This window comes from Ambystoma mexicanum, chromosome 3q (genome assembly GCF_040938575.1).
Source record: "Ambystoma mexicanum isolate Mex_15411 chromosome 3q, UKY_AmexF1_1, whole genome shotgun sequence".
NCBI lineage: Eukaryota > Metazoa > Chordata > Amphibia > Caudata > Ambystomatidae > Ambystoma > Ambystoma mexicanum.
Window position 1 is genome coordinate 1,016,228,314 of NC_090926.1, and position 12,172 is coordinate 1,016,240,485.

Below are 12,172 nucleotides of genomic sequence, written 5' to 3' on the forward strand. Positions count from 1 at the left end.
GGGATCAAAAATGTTCTGCAAAGTTCAAAAAAGTCGTAAAGCGTTTGTAAGTCTTTTCCAGATTCCTTTCTCAGACAAAGCCTTCCTCTGGTCAAATATTCTTAACCTCAAAGTTTAGATATCTCATACAGGTTTCACTTTTTAGGGGATTCCTTTTCCCCCGACGTTCACCAAGTTCATAGTTTTATAACATCTCCAATGCTTTCCATCGTGGACCACAATTCCATTTTGGACCACAGTTTCACAAAGTTCGCTCTGTAGGTTTTGCACAAGATTCTCTTGGTCTTGATTCAACAGGGGTTCCCTTCCCCAACTTTAACTTTGCCAAGTCTTCGTATCAGAGACTTTCGAATGTGCACAGTTTAGTTCGCTCTATGCGTGACCACTCCGACACCTTGGCCATTCTGACATCGTACCCCCGGCACTTTTTAGTTCACTTATATCACAGTTCATCAATTCACCAATTCTTCGTATCGGAGACTTTCAAATGCGCACAGCTCAGCTAGCTCTATGCGTAACAATTCTGACACCTTGGCCTGGGTTTGTGCCCCTGGCGCTCTAACACTCTTATTTGTTTGTTATTTGGGGGTTCCAGCTCGCTCTTCCTGTCTCGCGCAGCACCCTTCTCATACTTTCCGTTGCCTCCCAATTCGAGCCTCGCACAGCTCCCCTGCACTTTCTAAGAGCAAGTGCTTAAACAGAGTCTTTCGAACACTGCATTACTTTGTTACCTTTTCTTAGATTTCCATATATTTTGCACATTACAGTTTCAAAATGGACAATTGAAGCTTTCTCTTCAGTCCGTCTCGTCCTCCTACGCTTGTCCTTCCCTGGTTACAAATGATCTCTCGCGTTTCGTGTCTTTCACCAACCGGGCTACCTTCTGACTTGAATTCACCGGTTCAGTGATCAGTGTAGCTGTTGCAGTCTCTTCGTGTCTGGGTCAGTGACTTCTCACTCGCCTCTCCGACACTTCTGTGCGGCCTTGCTGGCCCAGGCAAACAAGCACCTTCAAGGATTGCCCTTTAGAGATCAGCTCCTCACGCACTCCCCTTCTGGCTCCGTGGAGACACGGCTCCCTTGCCACACTTTCTCTAGCCCACTCCAGCCCCCAGCCCTCAACGTCTCGGCGCTCCGTTCTCCGACAGTAGAACTAGGGGTGCTCAGACCCTTCCAGATGCCTGCTCGCTCGGTCTCTGCTTCGGGTTCCTTCTCGTGTTCCAACTCGTTAGTCTTTTCTCTCAGGACTACTCCTTTTATACACCTGTGGAGTATTAACAGGTTTCAGGTGTCTTGCTTTTTCGTTCGTTGCCCGACCTTGCCTAATCTTGTTAGGGGGACATTCATAAAAATGGTTGCATGCCTCTGGATGTAGATTCTATGTTCTGATGGTGCTGTGATGTTTTTAACAAGGGGAATACAGTGGAAATGGGTGTTGTGCATACAATATGCCATATAGGATGAAGAAATGTCAGGTTGGGGGGGTGTTTTGAAAGGGGAGATACCATGTGTTAGACAAGATTGTATGCAGGACCCTTTGGGTGCACTACCTTGACTTCCCGGCAATAGGGACCCAATTTTTGGTATAAGTCTGAAGTACACAGGTTGGTACTGTGGTCGAGCAGCCAGGCTTATCTCAAGAGGGGTCAATGTGAGCAGTAATGTGGTGATGAAGAGTTTCAAAGTCGCAGTTATTCAAATAAACACTTGCACTCAAGGTTTCTTTATAAAACAATCATTAATTCATTTCACAGTCAGTTGTAAAGCCTTCTTCAGAATTGAGCAATATATGTAACAATTAAAATACACTTCAAAACACACTCTTAGTTTCTCTAAATTAGACGATAGCCATTGGGGATGGAACACAGACACTTCCTACACCCTCAGGTGACTTAAATAGCGAGGACACTGTGGACATTGATTTATCACTAGTACAAGAGCAATACTGAGTTTGGTGTAAAAGATAGAATAGAGGAATAAAACAAAGGTTAACAAATAATTCACAAACTGGTAAGTACTTTGGAAAAACTTCCAATGGCAAATATGTGTAACCCTTTCCTGGGGAAAAGATAAAGCACAGTCAAATGTGAGAGGAGTCTCTCAGGGAGCCAGGACAGCCAATGTTAATGGCAAAATGTCAAGGGGAGCTGAAGATCTTCTTTGAAGCTAGGTAAAAAAAAGTTGTGCACAATGTTTTTAGAAATGTTTGTAGAAAAATAGAACACTTGGAGGGCCACAAACTGGGAGGCTTGTGAAGGGCAAAGCTTTAGCAACTCTGCAAGGTAACTAAACTGAAAGAAAGTAAGGCTAAACAACAAGAGGTAAGTTCTTTTAGACTTTACAGTAGCTCTGGTAAGAAGAAATGGTTCCTGCTGGCTTCTGTTCCTGTACAGCTCTGGAGATCCTGTTGTTCCTGAACCTCAGTCGTGGGGGACAAGAGGAAGGACGTCTGGAGACTCCTGCCCTGCAACGGGAAGGTCAGCGGCAGCAATGGTCAAACTTCAATTCAGCGTTTCTTTGGTGTTTCAGCTCCTCGCGTCTGACAGCAAATAGCAACACTGTGGTTCTCAGATACCACTACAGACTTTCTTTGCTTTGGGGTCCAGCACTCTGTTGAGGTGACTCAGGCTTCGTCAGTCCTGCATCAAAGAAGACCGGAGGATATTCCTAGCGCTCGGGTCCGACTTAAAAGCAACGCACACAATCTAGTGTTCCTCTCCCTGGCTCTTCGGTTCCAGCAGCAGCAGCAGTGGAAATACAACCAGCTTCGAGAGGATGTCCAGATGGGCGTACTTTGGAGTTGATGGGTTCCACCAACTCAAAAAGGGCAAGTCGTCCTTGCAGGGCTTCTTTAGTTGCCGCAAATTCGGAACTTCAGCACAGCAGTAGGGCTTCACCGGGCAAACCAACGGTCCAGGAGTTGGAGCAGGCATCTCTTCCAAGTTCTTCTTCGGATTCCTTCGTCCAGTGGTCGACTCTGCCTTCCAAGCCAAAAAGCCTTGCCTTTTATGCAGGTTTCTCCCATTCATTCCAGCCTAGCTGACAATCACACAGCAGGGTGGCTGTCCTTGCCAGACAGCCAGTCGGTCAATCACCTTTGGGTGCATTCCTGTAACCAAGGCGATTAAGCACAGGGAGTTTCGGGCACCTCCCTCACTTTCTGCCCCTGCCAGAAATACTGGAGCTCGAGGCAGGCTTCACTCATGAATCCTGCCACAGAAAAAACAAACAAAGGGACCAAACCTGGTTTGGCGCACAGAGTAAATCTTAAGCACCACCTTTCCAACAAGAAATGGTGAAAAAAGAAGACCGGGGCCTTTTTGACAAAAATGGCACCCATGGGTCCTTAAATGCAGCGGCGAACGCGCAGCCCGCGGTAAAGCACACAATGGTAGTAAAAAGTAAACCACTGCCACCAGCCATTCATTGAGGGAAGGGTAACACAAAAATGTTACATGGGAAACTAGACAAAGGGGATACTAAGTAACCCCTCCAACACTTGTAAAATAGTTTGTTCTAGGTCTAGAAAGTTACAAATGTAAGTAAAGTCAATTTCACTTCACTGCTCTTGGAAACAGTAGTTTATTCAAGAGAAGGTATTTAAACCTTGGGTAAATCTGAAAGACTTCCCTGTGCCACTGCACTGAAGGTGCTATGTGACACAACGTAGAAGATGATGTCTATGGAGTTTGTCAGACTCCACAACCAAAAGAAACAGTGTTCAAAATCACATTAAAATACATGAGAGTGGGAAAAAAGGGTCTCACTCTCAACAGGATGAAAATGAAAAGTCCTCAAATCCAGCAAAGTTGCTGGGCGTCTCTAAGGTAGAGAGGAATTGGCACATTTCTGAGAGTTCCCCCCAACAACCAGTTTTCCTAAAACAAAAGTAAATATCACTCACCTTTCAAGTCAATGAAAAAATCCCAAGTCAATGAAAAAATCCCAGTGAGTCCAGCAGTAGTGTTGGGAGAACCGAGGGTAAAAAGGAAAATCTCACTAACACAGAGGAATGAAAATCATCAATAATTAATTGAACCATTTTTAAACACTAGAATAGGCTGTTTATTGACTGACAATTTATGGAGGTTTCACTGTAGGGTGCATGTATACAGCAAATAGCTCATCGCCCCAAAATGTGTTACAGTATATAAAGGTATGTAGGCGCACACAAGTTTATTTTTATTTGTTAATGCTAATTTTGCATCTCAGAAATACAGATTACATATATGAGAAGAAAAAAAAGAAAGAATCAAATAAGGAACAAGTTACTTACCTGTAACTATTGTTCTCCAGCATGGGTCTGGCATGGATTCACATTACTGAATTCTCAGTAAAAGAAACAGTTTCACTTTCACTTATAAAATGCATTTCTCCTTAAACCAATCAGTGTACTCTGGGTTATACTGCCCCCATCCAATTTATTTATTTATTTATATTTTTAAAGCGCACCATCAGCCCGTGGGCATCGTGGTGCTGTTACATATACAGCATTTGGCTGGTTACATGAAGGAAGGTAGTTAAAATTACAAAGCAATTTTTGATTTACAGTAGCATTTTTGTTTTAGTTACATACGTTGGCAGTACAGACATCAAGGCGTTAAGGTGTAGTTCATGTCAGAGTGGGGAGGGAGGGAATAGATTATGTAAAGATCGTGGTTTTGAGGGACTTCCGGAAGGAGAACAGAGAGGGTTCGGCTCAGAGTGTTGGGGAGGTCATTCCAGAGCTTGGCTGCTATATGTGGGAATCCAATGCCTCCAGCTTTAGCTCTTCTTACGTTGGGAACTTGGAGTTGGTTGTCATGGTGGCTTCTCTTAGGACGAAGGGAAGATTTCCTGGTTATGGTTTCTGATAAGTAGGAAAGAGTGGTGTGATTGAGGCATTTGTGTTTGAGGATGAGTATTTTGAAGTTGATTCTTTCCTTGACTGGGAGCCAGTGAGCATTTCTTCGGGCCTGCGATACATGGTCAAATGTGGGGATGTGCAGAGCAGCACGGAGCGCATTGTTTTGCACTATTTGGAGCTTGTTTAGATTTTTTGGTGATGTGCCGGCTAGGAGGGCGTTGCAATGATCTAGTCTGGCTCCTATGGTGGCTCTAGCGATGGAGAGGCAGGTGGGATTGGTAAGGTAGGGCTTTATGGCATAGATGAGTTTGGTGGTCAGTGCAGAAGAGGAGGAGATGGCACGGACTTGTCTTGACATGGAGAGTGTAGCGTCTAGGTAGACTCCTAGAGTCTTCACGGCAGTGGAGACAGGTATGTTAGTGTTGTCAATGGTTATGTGCGAGTAGTCTTGGCTGAGCTTGGTTAGAATTTTGCTGGGGGCCAGGATGATCTCTGTTTGGTCTCCGTTAAGGCAGAGACCATTGATAGCCATCCAGGTTTGGATTGTGGAGTAGAAGTTAAGGAGGGCTTCTGTGTCTCGGGCGTAGTCTCCAGTGAGGGGGAGGAGGTCTTGCGTGTCATCGGCATAGTTAGTGTAGGCTATACCTAGGGAGTCCAGTAGGTCAAAGAGGGGTTTAGTGAAGGGGTTATAGAGAATATGTGCCGTACAGACCCTTGTGGGACTCCACAGTTTATGGTGGTCGGTGGAGCACTGGCCTGGTCAGAGTACACCTTCATGACTCTACCTTCTAGAAATGAGGTGATCGAAGAGGTTTCTTTGTGAGAGAAGTGGGCTGCATTGAATAGGTGAGATGTGAGGATGCCATGGTCCACTAAGTCTAACGCTGCAGAGAGATCGAGTAGCAGGAGGAGAGCAGGTTTGCCTGTGTCCATTATTTTGGTGATTTGATTCTTTAAATCTAATAGGGCAGTTTCGGTCCCATGGACTTTGCGGAAACCCGATTGTCTTCTGCCTAGAATGGTATGGGTTTTGAGGTATTGCTAGATTTGGTCATGGGCGGATTTATCTAGGATTTTGAGGAGGAAGGGGACGGTGGTGATGGGACGATAGTTGCTAGGGGAGGTGGGATCTAAGGAGGTTTTTTTTAAGAGCGGGCAAACCCAGGCTTCTTTTAGGCATTGAGGTACGGTTCCGGAAGAGAAGGATGCATTGATGAAAGCTGTAATGAAAGGGGTGAGAGCTTCTGAGCACGCTTTGATGATGGTGGGTGGGCATATATCCCCTTTGCAGGTGGAGGGTTTGATATTTTTGAGTAGGGCAGAGACTTCTAGCTCTGTGACTTCTCTAAACGCAAAGAGGGGTATTTGCGGGTGTGGGGGGAGGTGAGGGGGAATGGGGGGAGGGCGTTGGGATGCTATTTTGTCTTGGAGCGTTTTGACTTTGTTAAGGAGGGCTGTCTAGATGCCTGTGCACCATGCTTCATCCTTGATGATTTCATTAGGGCTGGACTCTGGAGTGGTGAGTTCTTTGAATATAGAGAATATTTCTCTGGATTTGGAGCTGGCTTTGGTAATTCTCTGATTATATGATTCGGATTTGGCTTTGAAAATGGCATTTTTGTAAGTCTGAGATTTCTTTCAACTCGTGGAGAGAGGACTGGTTAGGCGTAGATTGCCAATTGGATAGGGCTTTACGTTTCTTGGTGCGCAAGGCAGATAAGTCTTCTGAGAACCAGGAGTTGGAGTTAGAGTGCATGGATTTTTTTCCTTTTATTTTCTTCCAGCAAGGCAATTGAATCAATGGCTTGGGCGAGAGCATTGTTATAGATGTTGGTGAGAGAGGTGGGATCTAGGTTAATGGGATGCTTGTCAGTGCCATGACAGTCCTCTCCATAAACCCCTCCTCTGGCAGCCTTCTACAGATTTAGTAAGCGCGTAAAGTGGCAGTATGACCAAGAGCCGCTCAGGGGTCGGAAGGAGGGTTTGCATGTGAATCCATGCCAGACCGATGCTGAAGAACAATAGTTACAGGTAAGTAACTTGTTTCTTCTCCAGCATGGGGTCTGTCATGGATTCACATATTCATGAATAACGAATACATAGTAGTACAACATTAAACAACCACGGGAGGTGGCAAGGCTCAACAGAAGCAATTAACCCTTACCTCTGGAGCAGACTCACCTCAGGCAAACATGTTTCCTAACACTGCTTGGCCGACTCTGGACTCCTTCCTGGAATCACTGTTGGCACAGTAGAACTTCATGAAGGTGTGCATGGACCTCCACGTAGCAGTACTGCAGGTGTCCAGCAGGGGCACAACAGACAGGAACACCTTTGTCGCAGCCATCGCTCTGGTGGTGTGGGCCCCACGGCCGGGCAGCGGTCGGTTGGCCAACCGATGACAGTGTGTGGGCCACCTTGAGATGGAAGCCTTGGACAAGGCCTTCCCCTGGTTCACAGGACCAAAGATCACAAAAAGTTGAGAAGTCTTCCGAAAACTCTTTGTGCGTGTCACACAGAACTTCAGGTCACACGCAATGTCCAGGGAGTGCAAGGCCCTTTCAGCCGGTGACAAAGGCTTCGGAAAAAACACTGGTAATACCATAGGCTCGTTGAGGAGGAATTCCGACGGGAAATTCGGCATAAAAGAGGGGTGTGTTAAGACGGATTTCTGAACTCTGTTCTGGTGGGCAGAGGTTCAGCAGGCCAGCCTAGTTTCTTGGAACAGGGTAACCTTCTGGACAAGCCAGACTAATCAAGGTAGCATTGGCGGTGGTCAAGACTAGGTCTCAGGCTGGGTGAGGGTGACTGAAAGACCTCAATGAGCACACAGAGTAAAGGACACTTACAAATCACTCCCAGTCAGGTGTATATATATTAAAAATATAAATACATTTATTTCAAGGCCTTTGAGATTCAACACAAATAAAATCACAGTAATACTACTAAGCCAACACAATCCTATCGATATACATATATACAAGACCAGTAGGGTCTAAAGGGTTAATGCACGAAATGGGTCCATAACTTAAAACGGTAAGGAAGCAGGTAGTGCAAATAGTCTTTAGGCCCTTTTGCATCAAACACAATCCTAACTGAAAGACAGTCCGATACCTAAGATGAGGGAAGCCTACTGCTCAAATGTCCTTGCGAAGCTGGCGCACGCGGTAGTGCAGATGGGCGAAACAGGGTCTTTTGTAGGGGCTGTAGCCGCTCAGGAAAGTGGGTGAGGTGATGCAGAAAAGGTTCCCACTATTCGTGGAGGGTCTCCCCAACAGGGCAGAGCAGAAGGTTCTGAAGACTAAGATGCTGTTGAACTCTGGAAGCCGCTGAAGGCAAGAGGCTCGAAGGGGGACCCCATGAGCCTCGTCAGCACCACTTTCAGTTCCCATGCCGGCGCAAGAGCTTCACTGGTGGGAAAGATCGAAAACAGTCCTTTGAGGAAGTCCTTGACGAGTCGATGAGACCAAAGGTAAGATCTTCCTGGAGACCTGGTGTAGCAGTAGATAGCCGCCAGATGTACTTGGAGGAGTGCGCCAGTCTGGTTTTGGCCAAGGATAGCAAGTACAGAAGAATTTGCAGGGCCATGATCCTCATAGTGGTAATCTTCTGAGTCCGGCGCCACGTTGTGAAACGCTTCCACTTGCGACCATAGCACTTCAGAGACGACGACACCCTGGCCTTGGCAAGGACCTCCCTACAGTCTGCCGGCAACTCATAGCCTCCAACCTCTAGGGCTATTGGAGCCAAGCGCTCAGGTTCAGCGATTCTGGGTCATGGTAAAGGGTTGCACCTCCTACTCTGGTGAGAAGATCAGGAACCAACGACAGCTTGACCGGGGCGACACCGACAGGCTGAGAAGGTTTGGATACCATATCTGCCAGGGCCATGCCGGGGGCGATGAGTATCATCATGCATTGACACTGAGTGCATTGATGACTCGTAGCAGGAGAGGTAATGGAGGAAATGCGTACAGGAACAGGCCCTCCCACGGGAAAGTGAACGCATCCCCCAGGCTTCTAGGTTGGTGGAATATGCTGGCAAACTTCTGGCATATGGAGTTGGTAGGGAGAATTCTCAGAAATGTGCCAATTCCCTTCATATTAGAGAACCCCAGCAACTTTGCTGGATTTTGAGCCCTTTATTTTTTTAACATGCGTGACCCTTTTTCCCACTCTCATATGTATCTTTGTGTGAATATTACCTCTGTTTCTTTTGGTTGTGGAGTCTGCCAAACTCCAGACGCATCCTCTTTTACATTGTGTCACAAAGCACCTTCAGTGCAGTGACACAGGGAAGTCTTCCAGATTTCCGAAAGGTTTAAATACCTTCGCTGGGATAAACTGATTGACTTTACTTACCATTGTAACTTTGTAGACCCAGCACACACTATCTTGCAATAGAGCGCTGGAGGGGTAAATTAGTATCCCCTTTGTCTACCCTCTCATGTAATATTTTATGTTAACCTTTCCTCACTGAATGGCTGGTGGCAGTGGTTTTGTTCGAACTACCATGGTATGTCTTTACCGGGGGCTGCATTCGCGGCTCCGGTAAAACAAGCGCGGGAGCCCTCTTTTTCAAAATGGCCCAGAGCCATCTTTGACAAAATGAACCCCAGTCTTCTTTTTTCGCCAGTTCTTTGTGGAAAGGTCCTTCTAGAGATTTTCTCTGCGCGCCAAACCAGGTTTGGTCTCTTTGTTAATTTTGCCTTTGGCGGGCTTCAGGAGTGAAACCCGCCTCTGGCTCTAGAGTGTCTGGGGTAGGCAGGAAGTGAGGGAGGTTCCCGAAACTCCCTGTGCTTAGTCTCCTAAAAGACCCAAATGCACTCTGTGGCGATTGGCTTGCTGACTGTCCGGCAAGGACAGCCACCCTACTGGGTGAGTAACAGCTAGGCTGGAATGAATGGGAGAGAACTGAATAAAAGGCAAGTCTTTTGGCTCGGAAGCAGAGTCGACGACTGGACGAAGGAACCAAAATAGAGCTTGAAGAGAACACGTGCAGCAACTCCTAGACCGTTGGTTTGTCCGGTGAAATCCTGCCGCAGTGCCAAGTTCGCATCGACAGAGAAGCCCCTGCAAGGACGAGTTCTCCCTTTGAGTTGGAGGGACAAATCAACTCCAAAGTAAGCCACCTTGACATCCATCTCGGAGCTTGTTGAATTTCCACAGAGTTGCTGCTGGAAACCGTCTAGCCAGGGAGAGGAACACCAGATTGTGTGCGTTGCTTTTAAGCTGGCCTAGAGCTCTTTGAAGATCCTCCGGACTCCCAAGAAGCAGGACTGACCAAGCCTGATCATCCTCAACAGTGTGCGGGACTTCAGAAGCAAGGAAAGCCCACCTCAACATCCGGGAACCGTGGTGCTGCTATTTGCAGCAGACGCGAGGAGCTGAAAAATGAAACAGCCACTGAAAGTGAAGTTTGCTGGTTGCCAGTTTTGACAGTCCCAGTGCATTGCAGGAGTTTCCTGACGCCCTCCGTCTTGTCCCCACGACTGAGGCCCAGGAACGGTGAGATCTGTAGAGCTGCACAGGAACAGGAGTCATCAGCTGCATCTTTTCTTCATTTGCAAGGTACTGTAAAATAAGCTAAAGAGAACTTACCTCTTACTGTAGAGTTGATTTGAAACTTCTAAAATTTACAAGCCTAATCAGATTGTGGCCCCTCATTTGATTCTTCTTTTCATCAAAGACTCCTAAGAATGTGTGCAAAGACTTTTCCATCAACTTACCAGAAGTGTTTTATCCTATACAAGACTTTTGCCCATTGACGTTGGCTTAGCCTATTGCATTGTATGACTCTTCTTGGGGGATCTAAAAATGTTTGCATACTTAACAATATTTGTGATCTCTTGTGTTCTATTAACATTTGCCTTTTACCAATTTCTAAAAGTACTCTGAATGCCAACAGGAAGGCATTAATGTCCCCAGCACCCTAGTTATTGAAGTCACCTGTGGGTGTAGGTTGTGTCTGTGGGTCATCCCAAAAGGGTCTAAACTGGTTCAGAAACTTTAAGTGTACAGTACTGAAGTGTATTTGTGTGTTACTAGTATATTGCTCCCTTCTAAAGAAGGCTTTATAACTGACTGATAAATAAATGAATAATTGTTTATGCAAGACACCTTGAGTGCAAGAGTTTATTTGAATACCTGTAACCGTGAATCTTTGTGCAACTCCACTGCAGCTCACATTTCCCCTCATGAGATAAGCCTGGCTGCTCAACACGCTACCAAAACTGTGTAGTACAAGCTTATACCAAAGGTTGGGTTGCCTATACCTGTCGTCATAGTTGTTTATAGTGTTCCCAGAGGGTTCTGCATTCAAACTTTGCCTAACAGGAGTTTGCTGCCGTCGTAAACAGATCTACCTGGGGCCTGCCCCACTTGACAAAGATAAAGTCCAACTGGTCCTGCCGAAGTTCCCACTTGTGGCAGGAGCACAATTCCCTGCTGAGGGAGTCTGCAATGGGGTTCTTGACTCCCACCAGGTGAAAAGGAAGGAGGAACATCCCTTGTCCGACAGCCCTAGTGCCACAAGTCCTGCGTCTCTTTGGAGAGCGCTGGGGATTGAATGCCCCTCTGCTTCCTGTTGTAATACATTGTGGTGGTGTTGTCTGTGAAGATCCTCACCACCTTGCCCTTCAGAGACGGAAGAAACGACTTGAGGGCCCAGAACGCTGCCTGTAGCTCCAGGATATTTATATGGAGATCCTTCTCCTCCGCAGCCACAGGCTCTGGCGTGCAGACGTCTGGTTTGGGCTCCCACGTCCTCCAGGAAAGCATCCGTGGTCACCGTTTCCTGGTATGGAGTTCTGAAACCATGTGCCCCTGGCGATGTTGGAGCGAACGCCCCACCACCGTTTCGCCCGACAGAACTCCTCGTCGAGCGTGACCTTATCAGCGAAGCTTCCAGGCACCTGTATCCAGCGAGCCTCCAGGAACTCCTGAAGAGGTTGCATCCGTAACCTGCAGAGCTGGTTAAGTTAGATGCAAGACGACATGTCGAGCAGCAACTTGATGGTTTGCACCGTGGTGATCTTCATTGACAACAAGCGTGCACTGGCTCCTGAATGGCTGTTACTCTCTCCACCGAGAGCGACGCTAGGCAGGAGACTGCATTGAGTCTTGCCGCTAGATGAACAAGTTACTTTCTTACCTGGTAACGTTCTTTCGATGGGATGGTCCGACGACATATTCCATATCTATGACAGGTAATATACACAGCTGTGCTGCTTCGGAACATTTTTGGCGTCTGCGTCCTGCGTCCATGAAGTCGATGCGCCGCCCCCGAGGACCTCCTCCGACGGCCAACATCACCCGATGTGATAAG

The 12,172-nt window shown here is 46.9% G+C and overlaps 1 protein-coding gene across 3 annotated transcripts in view; it reads right to left on the bottom strand.

The window, feature by feature from the left end:
• RNF213 (ring finger protein 213) overlaps positions 1-12,172 on the bottom strand; it is a 3,248,263-nt gene that overhangs the window by 957,550 nt on the left and 2,278,541 nt on the right. The window lies entirely within an intron of this gene.